The 17278-nt window shown below is 39.6% G+C and overlaps 1 protein-coding gene across 1 annotated transcript in view; it reads right to left on the bottom strand.

Moving 5' to 3' along the window:
- Window positions 1–16549, bottom strand: part of LOC103465528 (caM kinase-like vesicle-associated protein) — a 53642-nt gene extending 37093 nt beyond the window's left edge. Inside the window, exon 1 of the mRNA XM_008410474.3 lies at window positions 16204–16549. The gene's annotated coding sequence lies outside the window, so the exon portion shown is untranslated. The remainder of the gene's footprint in view (window positions 1–16203) is intronic.
- Between the last annotated feature and the right edge of the window lie 729 nt (window positions 16550–17278).

The following is a 17278-nucleotide window of genomic DNA, read 5'->3' as shown; positions in this document are numbered from 1 at the left end:
CCACCTCACAGAACAGCACTACTCACTCAGCTCCTCCAGACTAGCGGCAGCAGCAATTAGCAACCACCTAGTGTAGCGGTTCTCAACGTGGGCGGTACCGCCCCCGAGGGGGCATTGAGAGGACGGCAGGGGGCGCTGGTGGAAATTTTTACAAAAGGGGGGCGCTGAGATTCCTTTGGGGGGCGTTTAATCGAAGGTAAACTTTACATCTTAAATGCACAACAATGCCAGTTTAGACTTTGAGCAACTTGGTAAAACTGTATCGATGGCAGCTCTTCTTCTTTTATTCAGTCTTTGTAGCTTCTCCGCTCCTGCTACTCTTCGCTTTACCGCATCAGTTCAGCGTTACACCGGCTTATGACGTTGCTGTGATTCACTTTGTCTGGTATTTTTGTACATATGTTTTGCCAGTTATGTGATCATGTTAAGCAGCAAATTATGTTAAAAAGTGTTTTATTTCCGTTTGAAAGCTGCCCGCTTCCATGGAAGGACAACAGAAAATTGCTCTTATAAACATGTAATTACTAAAATCACGATACCCTCATTTTGTATCCCTCTGAAAAATGAACCCATTTAAATAAAGAAATCCCTCCATGGGTGATACCACAATAGAGAGCGTTCATTTTATAGCGTTAACACTGGTGCTGTAATTGGTCCGGTGTGAAATTGGTGATAGAACAACACAGCACTTTTAAATTTCAATAATCAGAATGCAGAAATTGTTTCCGTTGTTTTAAAAGGTTTATGTCAGTCTGCCTTTTCACCATCGATACGCTTCCCGACTGCCCTGCACCTTGGGGGGTAAAAAAAAACAAACAAATAAGACGCGCACATTGCGCAAAAGTCTGAAACAGGAGAAGCGGGACATAAAACGGAGCGACGAACTAGATGTGAATTATAGCATAAAAACAGAGAATCCGACGCTGGACAGTGAAAAATCAACACATGATGTGAAACACATGACGATTAGGCGGCGCAGCAGGTGATGAGTGAAGATTACTGATGGTGAGCATCAATAAAAGATAAAATAAATCTAGCAACAGGACTAAAGTGGACATAGCAATAAACCAAGAGAGGATAATACTAATCAAAGGAAACTAAATGGAAACGAATGAAGAACAAAATGCAAGAATAAACTAAGAAACTAAACTAAATACAGAGGAATAAACTGGTAATGCAAGACCTTTTGAGCAATAATTAATACAGAGGAGTGTATGGCAAGAATAAACACACTATTTCCAGATAAAAGGTAAAATAATATTGTTGAAATGTCATGGGTTTGTTGAGACCATATCTAGTACTGAGAATAAATAAATCTTACAGACCATAACAGTAAATAACTTATCACTTATTTATGTTTTTAATTAGATTTGATATTTTTATTTCTTCAATATCATTTTTCATGTCAGTGTTAATGTCATGAGGCTGATGACTCCATGACACTTTCAGTTTGACTCATTAGGATTTGATTAAGAACCAGATTTGTTCTTTGTCATTTCTGTCCAGTAAAACTATTAATCTATAAATCAATAGACAGGTCTATATAAAGATATAATCCATGTTTCTGTCTCATATTTGAATGGCATTAAAATGACTTGGAACTTTTGTTTTTCCACTGAAAGCTCTGGTTTGCACAATAAATACCATGTGGGTGAAATTTTATGGATGATGCTCTGATGTCCCATTCTCCTGAAGGCAGCACAGAGCTGCACCACCAGAAATGGACAAACACTGAAGAGAAGAAGAGCCATGATTAATGTAGTTACAGCTCTATCCATGTTTTAATGTTGCAGAGCTCAGTCGTTTTGCAAATAGTTCAAAGTTTAAACTGGCATGTTGTTCATCTTTTATCTGGTCATTTTGTGCAAGATTTAACAACTAGAAAATGGCAAAAAATAAGAATATTTTTTCCTCTCTGATTGGCTGCTGTTAGGCCTACCGATTTTAAGTTGAATGTTCATTGCATTTTTCATAGACGCCTGTGAAAATAATTTCTATTCCCATGACTTTTTTGTTCTCTGGGAAATTATTTTTGATGATAAATACAGAAACAAGCATAAAAATCAAAACATCTACAATAGTGATAGTAATAATAAAATAATAGTCAGTGCCAAGTAGCCTACAAATTCTTTGGTGGGGGGCGGTGAGGGACCTGGATCAAGGCTAGGGGGGCGCTGGGCCGAAAAAGGTTGAGAAACACTGACCTAGTGGAAGTGTGCATCTGCTGAGCTCATCATATGAAAAATTTCTTTGTGCAACGCTCCAAAGAACGTTATTAATGATGGCATATTAGTGTGAGAACATTCTGAACGTGTTGGAAATAGCAACTTCTTAAAGAGACAGAGGCTCAATTTCAAGATATCAAATTGCAAAGTCAAATTTCTTTTAAGACATGGCTGATATATATATATATATATATATATATATATATATATATATATATATATATGATATATTTTTATAACAACTGAAGGTAACATGATTACTTGATTGTGCTATAAAATGATACTATGTGGCTAGAAAATACATAATACTGCCCCTTTAAGGTTGAAAGTCCTCTTTGCCATCGCCCTATTCTTTTGCTCTTTCCACTGATTCTCTATTAGATCCAAGTTGAGACTCTGGCAAGACCACAGCAAAATGTTAACATAACTTGCATTAAGAAGAAACATGTTGTTGAATTTTAAAGTTTACTTTCAACCTAAACCTGCCAGGGGTATGAATAATTTTGGGCCTGACTCCACATGACCTGCACCATGTGGAGTGCACCATGTGGACTCCACATGGTGCACTCCAGGTTCAGGTTCACGACTTACATCCGCCTGAACAAGTGAGCTTTCTGTTCCCTCCATCAGAACTGCACACAACCACACGCACGCTTGGCCTCGACAGTCAATTTTGTCCTTTATTATTTATGTGACTCTTTTCAGGACATGTTCAATCCATTAATAGCCAACAGTCTCCTTGATCATAAATATCTCTGTCCTGAAGTGAATTGTCAGGATGTCTGGAGTGTTAAGGCTTTTCTACGTTCCCATGAGATGCTGAACTGTCCAAGAGTTTTTCATGCCTCGGTGGAACTGCATGCACGTCCTTTGGACTGCTCTAAACATTTTGTCTGTTTTCTTTTGAAAGTGCCTCTTTGAGACCAAATCAATTTGAAGGTAGGCAAGCTCCTCATAGATATGCTAAAGCTGGACATGCAGAAGTCGACCAACACACGACTTGTTTACGAGAATTTAAGCGGTGTTTAAATGATTTATTTTCAGTTCTGTTCAGTTAAGTTATATGGCGCCAATTCACAACATCTCAAGACACTTTATACAGTTACTGCCAATTTCAGTGCAAACATATTCTCTATTACAACCATGGCAGCCATTTTGAAAAACGTCCAACAGAAAAAACATGAACCAGAACCTGACTCAAGCGGCCATTTACCACGACTAACTGGGGGTCTGAGAAAACAGAGCAGAATGCTCAAAATAAGAAACAGAAGAGCCGAAGTCAGAGTACTTTCTATGTTAATGAAAAATAAAAAGTTAATGCAGTAATCTTTTGGTGAGTGCTGAGAATAATTTCGCTAAGACTCTTAAGAGTCACCAGACTGCTGCATCTAAGGAGGGCATTATCATTGGACGTCTTTCTAAGTCACATTTGTATTCCAGTTGGTCCATGTTTATTCAGGACACCACAAAAGGTTGTTGCTCTAACAGTGAGGACTGATTATGCCGTCAGGAAATGCTGTTTGCATTTGTGCTAATTCTTGTTACAGTACAGAACATCTGCTTCTGTTGTTTTATTAGACACTGACATTTATGCTACGACTGGTGCTTTTTTCTTCAACTTTCTCCTCATTGTCTCCCATCTTTCTCCATCACATGTCATGTAAACAGCAGAATATTGTGTGACTACAACAATTTCCCCTGTACAATGTGGGGAACGCTGAAAGATGAACTGTCACATGAAATAAATGAATCATCAGTTTAGAGATTATGTCAGTGGGTTGCTCAATGAGTCTTTTACGTCATTGCTCAGCCATTTTCCTTAGTTATCCAAAGGTCAATGCACACAGGCGGCATCACACACATCAGATATGATCCCACAACCCACACCAGCAGCATCTGGTTGGCGGCTGACGCCAGCAGCTCTTTCTGAACCTGTAAGAGGTTTTTCCTGTCTCGAATGTCATGTCTTTGGTTTGTGCACTTTGTGTCCTTAAGACTCCTCTACGTATGTCCTCTGGAGCACTAAAGTTTAATACTGGGAGTTTATCTTGACAGGGTCAAAGATAAACTTTTATCTTTTAGTTCCAGTCTTTTTGGCCATGTCAAAGTTACCACAGATTTAATGCAGCAGTTTAATGTGGAGATTTAGAGTTCAACAATTCAGTAAAGGAACTTTATTAGAATTTAAAATATATTTGCAATTTAACTGTAATGTTATTCACATTCTCAACAACTCATTTAATGTGTTAAATTAAATTAGTTAAAGTTGCACAACATATCCATGATCCCAGTCATGGATATGTTGTACAATTTAAGTTGGGAAAATGCTTCTTTTTTTGGCCTTACTTTCAAAATATGAGTCTTGTCTAAAGAACACATCTTAATTTCTCAGGCTCAATAAAAGCTCAAGAAGCAACTGGACAGTGTTTCATGAGACGGACTTAGCTGGTAAATACTGTGGAATTTTGTCTTGCTGGATATCTTTGCAATAAGATCTTGTTACATGCAGTGCTTTAAGTTGGACAGTATGAATCTGTATGCAGCACAACCACTTTTAAATTTCACCCCTCAGCGTACTGAGACTTTTATCGGTGTCTTCGCTTCTCTGTCAACATGCGTTCCCCTACAGCGCTGCTCACTTGGCTCTCCGCACCGCCCAGGCGGCTCACTCCCAGCCCATAACCGCCGCGATACGCTCAAACACCAGAGGACTACGGCGACCATGAAAGCTTAAACATCCTGCTCTGGTGAAGTAAACCCACCGTCCTCCCACCACTGTCCTGAGGTAGTGTTCAGTCATCGGATAAAACGTTGGATAATACTGCTAAACGGCCATGGGTTTGTTGAGACCAGGCCTAACACTGAGAAAAAAATATATATACATATTAGAGAAGGAAACAGGAACAGTAGTAAGCTTATTGAAATTTTAAGTCTAAAAGGCACTCATCACTACTTTGTTTTTAATGAGCGTTTAGTTTTTTTTTTTTTTCAGTGTTATTACTTTAACGCCATGAGGAAGTTAATAAAGGTGACTCCATGACATTTTAAATTTGGCTCATGAGGATTACATTTAGAACTGGCTCTGTTTTTTGTTCTTTGTATTTTCTGTACAACAGAAAGAAATTACATCCATATTGGTATGACATGGTGAGTATTGGCACTTATTTTTCCACCCTCCTGTTGTCCTCGGGTCAAAATGACCGAGATTTGTATGTGTTTTCTCTATACACAGAAAATGAGGACAACAGGAAGTTTTATGCGTTTTCCACCCACATAGTGCCATCTTATAACACAATAGCTATGTCACCTTCAGCTGTTATAAAAGTGTTATATACTGTTAGGTATTTTCTTAAACCTACATAAAAAAGAGAACCACAGACAAGGTATATGAGTTTTTAACCAAACTTCTGCAGAAGGAGAAGACACAGTGAACTGCTCCTCCAAGCCGCTCACCATGTGTTCTGAAAACCTTCAGTTTGTTTGTCTCTTTTATTAGCAGGGGAGAGAAAGGTGTGAACAGGAATGGAAGGGGTGAAATCAACATCCTATCTTCACAGTAGGATGTGAATTCAGACAGAGGGGAGACACAGAAACTAAATTAACACATAGATAGGTTTTACAGCTCAGGACTTTCCCAGGAAGATCTAAGTCACCATCTGTACAAACATGCTTGATTAAGGAAGATTTAATTCTGTCTCCCCAGTTTCAACAAATTTGAACACTAAACCTCTAAATAAAACTAGTAACATAAAATTACAAATGTAAGAATGATAACAAACATAATAATTCTAACATATACCAAATTACTTAAATGAAATTTGACTTTGTAATTTAACACATTGAAATTGGGCCTCTGTCTCTTTAAGAAACTCTGCCTTTGGGAAGTCATCACAACATGGCTCCTTTATTAACCCTTTAACAATGTTTTTACCAGCATTTCACTGAGAAGTAACTCATATTATGAACTCAGCTGATGTTCCACCAGGTGTTTGCTAATTGCTGCTGGCTAGTCTGAAGGATTTGTTTGGGGGAGAACTGTGAAGCAGAAGCTCAGAAACTTGGAAACTAGGAGGAGCTTGTAACACCTCCAGGTGCTTTTTACAGCTGAATGGTTGTCATGGAGATTAAAGGACTCCTCAAACATCAATGAAAGAATCAATGCAACACTTCAGGTATATTTTTGATGAGGAAATATCATCATAACATGATGTAAAGCTCAAAAAAAGATTATTTTACACAGTTCTGCCCCTTTAAAGCTCTGGATAAAGGCAAGTTTAATGGAAACAGATTTCCTGTCATTCTTCAAACTCTATTAGTATTTTGGTTTTGCTGTTTTGCAGTTCCACTTTCAAACAAGAATAAACCAAACTTATCTTTAAATTTCATCAGTTTCTCCTGGTGGCACCAGTCACAGAACCTGCTACAGTAGCCATTATCCAATCAACCCGTTCCCTGTGACTAAACGCAGGCAGGCAGTTAGGGTGACAGATTGCGTTGTGATGACATTAGTCCTCCATTATAATGCAGAGAGGTATAGGATGAGTCAGATCTGGACCACAACAAACAACACAACTTGCTTCTCCATAAGTGAACGGCTCGCTGAGGAAAATGCCCAGAGTAGCAACACGAATCGATGCAGAGGTGAAATATTAATCCGTTTCCATTTAAAATTCCCCTTCAATTTTTCTATCTGTGGATAGTGGGCAGGGCGGCTCTTTGAAGCTGCACACTTGAGCAGCCCTTCCTCTAACGATGAGGAGCAACCACAATAAAGACACCTTCTGTCTCGTATCTACGGTATCTCTTGGGGTTTAATTTAGCACCCCCCGCCACACCCCTGGTTTAAAGCACTCCGTTTCCTCCTCAGAAACTGAACTGGGACTGCTGCGTGTCATTAAAGAATAATTACTGCTCAAGCCTTCTCTGATAGAAGCCTGTTAATGACAACAAAGTCAAACTGAGTCAGCAACTTGTTCGTCAGAGCCCCAAGGCGAGAGCCAAGCGGGCAGAAGGCGGTAAAAGGTGAGAGGCAGATGCTGCATCGCTCACCGACACGACACAAAACATTTTAACAGGTAAAACCAGGGGGAAGTTAAACGTTACAGCAGTGATCACATTTAACGTTTTTTCTTGCAGGTTTCTCGTTAATTCAACAAAATTAAGAGCTCGTAGTGGAGTGAGTGCACCATACGGTCCTGGAAGCAACCGCCCTGGGATTCATGCCTGGCCCTGGGGCATTTACTGCCAATCCTCCCCTTCTCTACATAACCTTCCTGATCGATCAGCACCACAAAACCAAAACAAAACAAAGAACCTTTGGCGATACAACCTAGATATCATCACAGAGCATATTTTCTATTTCCTCTTGTCAAGTTCCACTACTGAACAAATTTATTGGCAGTCCCGAAAGTGAGTATTTCTTTTTTTTTTTTTTTCAGTTGCCAAAAAAAAAGTGTTATTGAGAATGTTTTAACAAAGTCAACACGAGTAAAACTGCTGGAATCCCTTTAAAAATTCAAATATATGTTCTTTTTTTATTTCCTAAATAGTTTATCATTAACAAACTAATTTGTTTCATTGAGGTAAAAATATGACACAAAGACCCAACTCTATCAGACACTGGTGTCTAGGCTGGACGATGATCTATATCAGTGTTTCTCAACCTTTTTCGGGCCAGCGCCCCCCTAGCCTTTATCCAGGTCCCTCACCGCCCCCACCAAAGAATTTGTAGGCTATTTTGCACTGACAATTGTTTTATTATTAATGTTAATATCATTATTGTAGATGTTTTGAATCGGTGCACCGATTATGTTTTCCCGTACACTTCAGCGCGCCTTACGCTCCTTCACCTCGCGCACATAACGGGGTAAATGTAGCGAGTTTTGACCTAAATGTATCAGCGTCTGGCAGAGGGGGGTTGGGGGGGAGGCGAGCGTATGTTTCTATGCTCCTTCGTGTGGGGTGGGGTGGGGTGAGGGGGGGCGCCGATTTATGTTTTCGCATTCACCTGAATAATGTGTAGTTGCGCTCCTGCCCATGGCACTTCAACAATATTATTTTACCTTTTATCTGGAAATAGTGTCAGTTTATTCTTGCCATACAGTCCTCTGTATTAATTATTGCTCAAAAGGTCTTGCCATACCAGTTTATTCCTCTGTATTTACTTTAGTTTCATAGTTTATTCTTGCATTTTGTTCTTCATTAATTTCCATTTAGTTTAATTTGATTAGTATTACCCTCTCTTGGTTTATTGCCATGTTCACTTTAGTTTCTTTCCTGTTGCTATATTTATTTGATCGTTTATTGACCATCAGTAATTTTCACTCATCACCTGCTGCGCCGCCTAATCGTCATGTGTTTCACATCATGTGTTGATTTTTCACTGTCCAGCATCGGATTCTCTGTTTTTATGCCATAATTCACATCTAGTTCGTCGCTCCGTTTTATGTCCCGCTTCTCCTGTTTCAGAGTTTTGCGCAATGTGCGCTGCGTTTTTTGTTGTTTTTTTTAACTCCCTAAGGTGCAGGGCGGTAGGGAAACATATCGATGGTGAAAAGGCAGACTGACATAAACCTTTTAAAACAATGGAAACAATTTCGATATTCTGATTATTGAAATTAAAAATGCTGTGGTACTGTTGTTCCATTCATACCGGACCACTTGCAGCTCCGGTGTTAACGCTATAAAATGAACGCTCTCTATCATGGTATCACCCATGGAGGGATTTCTTTATTTAAATGGGTTCATTTTTCAGAGGGATACAATGTGAGGGCATCGTGATTTTAGTAATTACATGTTTATAAGAGCGGTTTTCTGTTGTCCTTCCATGGAAGCGGGCAGCTTTCAAATGGAAATAAAACACTTAATATAAAATTGCTGCTTTGACATGATCACAGAACTGCCAAAACATATGTAGCCAACATAAATACCAGACAAAGTGAATCACAGCAGCGTCATCAGCCGTTGTAACACTGAACTGATGCGGAGCTGCGCCATGAAGCTACAAACACTGAATAGAAGAAGAGCTGCCATCGATACAGTTGCAGCCAAGCATGTTTTAATGTTTCACAATACAGTTTTACCAAGTTGCTCAAAGTCTAAACTGGCATTGTTGTGCATTTAAGGTGTAAAGTTTACCTTCGACCAAACGCCCCCCAAAGGCATCCCAGCGCCCCCCTTTTGTAAAAATGTCCGCCAGCGCCCCCTGCCATCCTCTGAACGCCCCCTGGGGGGCGGTACCGCCCACGTTGAGAACCACTAATCTATATTGATCTCATCTCAATGACCAGGATGGTCAGTAAAGGAGAAACATCTCTTGGCGAAGTAAAGAAATTATTAAAAGCTGAGGTCTGAAACTTTCAAAACAGTCCATAAGAAACCAGCTGTTTCTTATGGGAACAGATATGGCTAGCCACTGCCGTTTGTTCAGGGCTATCGGGCTTTCTCTCTGCATATTCCCGTAGACTCTTAAATGTCTAAGCTTCCCCTCCAATGGCTGGTGTTTGCAGCCTGATCTGGTTGTGCATACAGAAGGCAAGAATCTCATAAGTATTCTGATGATCTGCTGGTTTAGGGCATGAATGCCGATGTAGCATAATTTATCCTTTTTAGATTCATCTGTCATCTTTCATTATGTGAGCATCCATCCTTTCATGATGAGATTAGCAGCTCACAGGCAGATTTCAAACAGCAATTTAACAACTATAGATTGTGTTTTTTTTTCTAGTTACCTACGTCCCTTTTCATCTCTTTTTAATCTCATTTCTCACAGCGTGGTATAGATCCACTAAAAAGCAGATCACTCTACACTGTACGCCCATCTGCAGAACACATCTCATCTCTCCCTGTGCGGTTCCTCTCGTTGTTCTCCCATTTCTGTGGGGCCGGCTTCGGTCATGTGAGGACAGCTTTGCTTTCTGTTTCATGGAGCAACACCAAACAGCAGCAACGACATTTCAAAACTCAAACAGCGTCCGGCTGCTTAAGTCACGCCAAACGAATCAACACGTGGAAGCGAGAGTCGACTTGATTCCCTCTGATGGTTTACACGAAGCGTTTTGCCCGAGATGTCTGGAAGCGTCACATCGCATTTGCACACCGTCGCGTTCTCTGAAACAGAATGGCTCCGCAGGCTGTTTGAAAACGACTTCTAATGAGCAAATGTTTAATTATGGAACTTCCTTTATTTTACTGACTCATGTAAAATGAAGGAGGCAGACTTTGTGTTTATGAGATGAACCTTGCATGTGGGTTACGTAAAGTCAAAATGAGTCGGCCTCTGCGGCGGCTGAGCTTTTGATTTCACTCTTCAAAGCAAGAGACTGCAGTCAGAGTCCACACTGAACGGCACCGGGTCCTATCTTATTACTGCAGAGCTAACTTTTCCACACTGGTGGATGTTGTCTCTGCTTGATTTCATTAGGCTTCTCTCTCCTCCATCACACGGAAATCCTCACAGTTATTTCCAAGGCCCTCCATGGTTACAGTCTCATCATTTCAAGTGTCAAAAAGTATAATAAAACACCGCCTGGGGTGAGAGTCTGTCAGCAGCAGTGGACCAAACGGGCAACAGTTCCTCTGCTTTTGGTATTGAACTATCAAGTTTGTCCTCCAGATGGTAAAACGGCCAGCCTTTTGCATGGATGGACAAGAAAACATGAACATAAAAAACAACACAGCAGTATTAACGCACTTTATACACGGCTGAAACAATTAATCGGATTAATTGTGATGAATCGGTTATTGAAAGAACTAACGTAGCAATTGATTAATCGTTAACTGGAGTGTACAGACTCAAAACAAAAGCCATTTGCTGAAGAAACCCAACATACTCAGAGCAGTAATTAAGCCAAAACTGTGCGTTTCAGTTAAGAACATCTTTGTCAGTACGTTTTACCAAAAATGTCTCAAGTGGCTTCATCCAGTTCAATTTCCCTAAAGGAATGTTACGTTATTGAATTTAAGCACTATAATGTTTATTTTCTTATTTAAAAAAGAAATATAAGATGCAAGTTAAACAATAAATCAGTATAATGTGCCAAATGTTTAATCCAATTAAGCGATTAATTGTCCGCATAAGCGATAGGATACTCGATTTCTAAATTAATCATTAGTTGAAGCCCTAATTTTATCATGTCACGAATATACATTTTAAAGCATCTTAGTCCAGTGTAGAGAATTTTCTCAATTTTTTTAAGAGTAAAAATCTTAAAAGTGTTGCGTATATTTGTAGCCAGACCCCTTTTACTCTGATGCAGCTAAATAAAATCAAGAATAACAAACTGGCTGTTCGTAATTTAATATCAGTGTGAATACTGCTGTTGTATGAAGTACTCAGAGGTTTGTTTGAGAATAAAACAAACAGAATCACATAGACCAAGGAACATGGGAGACAGGTCAGGGTTAAGGGATAGGAGAAGTTTAAAGCAGAATTACTTTAGAAAGTAACTACCAAGACATGGCCGTCCACCTTAGATGAGAGGCTGGGCAAGAAGAGCATTCATCAGCTTATGTGGAAAATATTCACACAAGCTGCGTTTAGTCCGCTTTGATTGAACTCCAGTCCATTTTCTGTAGAAAGTCCGGTTTGTTTTGGGGAGGGTTAGGGTTAGGAAATGCATAAACCACCAAAAAAGTGAACTGTGGCCCGCCTAAAAACCTATGTCTCGGTTTGGTTGAAGTGAACTCGGGTGTGGTTTAAAAATCTATGTGGATGAAAGCAGACCAGAGACTGCTTCTAAAGCAGGAAGTGGACTATAGCACAGGGCATTCTGAGTAAAGACAACCAAAACAAACGAGTCTAGTGGCAGAAATGGCTCGTGATCTTTAAACAACATCAACTGCTAAATTCTGACGCTTCTCAATTTCTGCTCACATTTCGTAAAGGAGGAAGTTGCGTTCAGGGTCTTGCCGCAGCGCCACCTCAGGTGAGGTGGGGGAAGGTTTCTCAAAGGGTTTTGTTCATTTGACACAGTGCGGTGTGAAAGTGAATCGCACCTGTCGAAAATGTAACAAATGTTGCAACTTTGGTCCCCAGTCGAACCAAGTCTACCGGATTATCAGGTGTGGAAAAAACCCAAAGTCTCAACAAACATCTGGTAAAATGACATCCAAATGATTCTTTGCAATTTAGAATTATACATTATTGTCTTTTGGTTTGTTACATATTATCTGAATAAGAAAATTTATTTCGTAGAAGCACATTTGTGCTTTTGTAAGTCTGTGCTAACAGATCCCAATGCCATCTATCCGTACAGCGCAGAAGAATCAGTATCCCTCTCCTCCTGTTCGCTTGTTAATTTGAAAACGTCTCCATTGCCCTCAATAAATCAGCAGCTATTGCAAATTTGTGCCCCGACAGTCACATTTGCAAAGCACTCCCCAAAAGTGTTTCCTTCTCCACGTTGCCAGCAGCTCACAGAGAATTAAGAGTGGATGACGAGGGAAAGTTGGAGTCGTTTTCCCCGGAGATCTAATTGTGTACAAACTGGGAGGCCGTGGTGGTCCGCTGCCGTTTCCTGAGAGCGGCTGGCTGCGGCTGCCGCCTCGAGGGACACCTGGGGGGCCAAAGGAGGTCTTCTGGGTTTGAAAAAAGAAAGTCATTATGCTCTGCTCGCTGGCAACTTGAAGGCACGTCATAAGGAGGAATGCCATTATTCTATAATGGTGATGCTCCTGCGGGTGATTTCTTTTTCCTGTCGGACTCAAAGCATGTGGCTCAGCTGCCAGATATACAGTTAGTGACAAGCATCACAAGTAGAACAAATGAAATGTACGTCTTAGACAGAGCTCATCTCTAACATATTATAGCAGGGCCGGCGGAAAGCAGCATGAGACCCTAAACAACTGGAATTCACGTGCGTCAAACTCAAGGCCTGGGGGCCAAATCTGGCATGCCGCAGCTTTTTATGTGGCCCTCCAGACTCCAAATTAAACCAATAAGTTCTTCCAGTTTTTCAAATCAACAAATCTCCACATTTTTTTCCAGACTTTACCACTAATTTTCTCAAAATTGGTCAAAAACTTTGAGCTCAAGTCACTGCCGCCTCAGCCTTGATGTCAAGTTGTAGTTTGTAATCGATACGGTGAGTAATAAAAAGTCTATTTGACATCATACACTTGCACAAATGTTGTAAAAATTTTTTTTACAAACATTTCTAAATTGGTGCCACAAAATCTGACCTTTTGATTGCAGTAAAACAATCAGAATCCTGGAGGAACAGCTATTTATTGATATTTTAACAATTTAATTGGTTTTATCAACATATTCTGGCACAACCGGCCCTTTAAGAACTTTCAGATTTTTGATATGGCCCAAAATGAAAATGGGTTTGACACCCCTGCTGTAATTTAATTGGAGGATCCACAAATAGATTAGCTGATTGCAATTAATATGCACATTCGAATAATGTAATATTTTGCTCACGAGCAACTCAGTCTAGAAAATGTGACCACAGCCTAAGCAAAGCAGCAGAAAATCTTAAAGTAGACAAGAAAAATTATTAAAATAATTTGGGAGGAAATGCAGAAATATCTTTTTATGTCTTGGGTAAAAAGTTTCCCAATAAATCTGTTATCAGTGTGAAATCTGAAACAGTTTCAATCTGGAGAGTGAAATCTCTCTGGATTTCACTCTCCAGACAATTGGTAAATTGTTGGTAAATTACCAACAATTTACCAACAAATTGTTGGTAAAATTGTCCAGTTCTATGGTGGTTCTAATGTTTTTAAATAAAAATTAAACTGTGAAATGCTCTCATTCACAAAAACAAGTTTCTGTTATAAACAGCAGCTAAAAAGCGAGACTTTCATTGTCTTTTATATGTGCTAAATAAGAAACTCACTATTTACTGATAATAAAAACCCTAGTTAGGACTGGCAGACAGCTCCTCACCATGAAGCAGCTACAAAAATGTAGTAGCTGTAGTAGCTAAAGCAATGTAGTAGCTGCTAAATTTAGCCAAGCTACATGCTAACTTTAGCAGCTACTTATTAGCCAGTTGTGGGATTCTTTGCTTAAAAATTCCTTGTATCTCATCACTTCACCATTTTTTCTACATTCTGCCAAACAAACAGTATAAAAGTAGTAGGAGATTCTTTACACAGCAGTCTGGCTAGCCATCTTTATTAGCTAGCACTGCTAATCAGAGCACGGCATCTCAGAAACTACTTCCTTGCATTACTTCAAAATAAGAGTCTCACTCACATACCAAACAGTTTCAATCTAAAAGCATTTTTATATCCAGGGTTCATAATAGTTTATACTCGCTTCACTGTTCAGAGCCACACACAGAGGAACAGGACAGCAGTTTACAAGACAGATTTTGCTAAATGCTGTAGCCTCTTAATATCACAAGATCTCAGCCTCTAAATCTCATTACTCGTCTGTTTTGTGTAGAACTGGTGCGTTTCTAAACCTGTAAATTCAAGCACTCTTGAGGCACCTGGTCAAGCAGAAAGACTTCAGAGTTCGCTTATACCTCAGGCCAACTCTGGACTGCATCTTATTCTGTTCTTTCACCTGTTAGGGTTTTCTTTCCAGAAAACTAACAGTTGACTGTCATCATTCATCTGTTGACTTTCATTGTCTTTTATATGTGCTAAATAAGAAACTCACTATTTACTGATAATAAAAACCCTAGTTAGGACTGGCAGACAGCTCCTGACCATGAAGCAGCTACAAAAATATTTTTAAAGCAATGATGGAAAAAGTTGAACACAATTTTGACAAATTATATATAAGTTATAAATAAAAAACATCTGTGTTTCACATTTTAAGTAATTCTGCCACTTTTATCCAGAGGATGAGAATATAGATGAATAGATGAATGGATGGAACTCATGAAATAAATATAATCATGCATGATTTTAACATGGAAACACCTCCAAGTTTTTTTTTATTTTATTACTTAATTATGCAGTAAGTAAATTTAGACAATAAAACAATTATAATTTTATTTTTAACTGCATTTATTTCCAGTTAAGCATAAATCGTAAAATAGATCAAATAACTATTCTGTTTATTCACCTGTGCTTTACTATAAAATAATTGAAGTTGTCACTAGGTCCCCCAAATGTATTCTGGCAAGTGATTGGCTAATCTACAGTTAACTTAATAAATTTTATTGAGTGGATCAAAATAAGCCACGCCCATTAATTCCGATGGTTAAGGCTTAAAGATTAAATCAATTCCTTGAATTTATTTAATCAAGTATGACAGCATACAGCCATAACATGGATACATTATGCAGGTTTTTTTTTATGTAATTGTCTTAATAAGCAATTACCTGATAATTGATCTATTAATTTGTTACTGATTTTATTATACTAATGACACATGTAGGTAATCTATTTATTTATTTATTTATGAGATTGTGTCACTTTTGGACTTGCATATGATGCAAAGTTATGAGTTTTCATTCAGCAACATCAGCCTATTTTTCGCAGACGTCCCTAAACGTGGTGGTTGGGTGGCTGAGCGCCGCTCGGCGTTGTGACAGCAGCATCCTCACCGGGCTGCAGCATCCTCACCGGGCTGCAGCATCCTCACCGGGCTGCAGCATCCTCACCGGGCTGCAGCAGGTGAAGCGCGCCCGCGGAGCCACGGCGATAATGAAGTGCTGCAATAAACTCCTGACCAGAACTTACGGCCCCTGCGCCAAATGAAGTTCATTTGGACCCTCGGTGATGCCTCTACTTATTTAAACTTCGTCTGACATGTTGAAATGAACCGTTTTTCAAGTAAATTTATCAGAACCGGACACAGTTAAACCACGTGTTTTGTAAATTGGTTTCAAATTAAATAAAAGTGTCTAATAATCACTAACGCACTCAACTTCTTTTTCCACTCAAACATCGATTTAGGACACTCCATTTGTACGGAAAAGTGTTGAGTGATACAAAAATGAGAGGACTCGTCGCCTCCTCTGCGCAGCCAACAACATTTTTAACGCCTTTCAGAAAAAAAATCTTAACTTACCTTGGCAGCAAACTGCGCCTCTAAATGCGGGGGTCCAGCGACGGTCGGAAAGTCGACTTTTGTCAACGGAGAATCCCGCCACTTCCGCTGAGACTAAACGTTCCGGCGAAGTTCGGAGGTATTAAAGTACTTCTGAGCCAATTTCTTGCGCTCCTGCAGCCTGTGGTACTGTACCATCTGTTGTGCCTGTGCGCGTCGAGCTCTGCGCGGCGAGGGGAGAGAGAGGAGGGAGGAAGGGGAGGAGGAGGAAAGGGAGGCTGAAGGGTCCGGAGCGCGCGGACACCGGTGGATGTGAGAGCGAGTCCGCGCGCGCATGGGAGATTACGGAGTCTCAAAAGGGAAATCGATGTATGGCTAATAACTAGCAGCGCGACCACAGAGTCCGTGACTTCAAGCATCTTTTATTCGGCGGAAGGAGGCGAATGTTTGCAGGCTTAGTTTGACTTATGCAATTCTAAAGTTTTTTTTTTTTTAATCTAGATTTTATTGCAGTACCATAATTGCTCTTTGAAAAATCCAACCGCACTTTGAGAATATGTCTAAACGTAACAGGCAAAACCCAACAATTTCCTTTAAAATAAACGTAATATTTATTTGTAATTTAGGTACTTCTATTGACAGACTTCCTGTTTGTCTGGGAAATAGATGCAGAAGTCACAAGACTGCAAGAGGTCCTGTATGGATCTTGTCACTACATTTTTTTTTATCTTTAAATACTCTCTACATGCCTCTTTGGAGCAATTTTCTGTATGTATCATCACAAGTGTGCAGTTTACAAAACTCTGCAGGGACTTTACCTGTAGGATTAGGTGAGTCGGTCAAAAACAAAAAAGTCAAAAGCCATTGAGCCTCCAGAAAGACGAGATGCAGAATGCATCATAACTTGAACGTTTCAGTACCAAACACTCCAAGTGGGTCTGAGACAAAAATACATAAATAAAAAAATACCTTGTGGAGGAAAGAATTAAGATACCCTACTCATCTGGAAGACCTGGTTTTTGTCAACATTTTATTTGGCTAATCCTTCATGTTTTACTTTCAGAGTAAAGGTTTGAACACTCTCCATTAAAGACAA

The sequence above is a fragment of the Poecilia reticulata genome, chromosome 5 (genome assembly GCF_904066995.2).
Source record: "Poecilia reticulata chromosome 5, P_reticulata-male-v2, whole genome shotgun sequence".
Lineage (NCBI taxonomy): Eukaryota > Metazoa > Chordata > Actinopteri > Cyprinodontiformes > Poeciliidae > Poecilia > Poecilia reticulata.
Note: the sequence above shows the minus strand (reverse complement) of the source record. Positions and strands in the feature narration are given on the sequence as shown.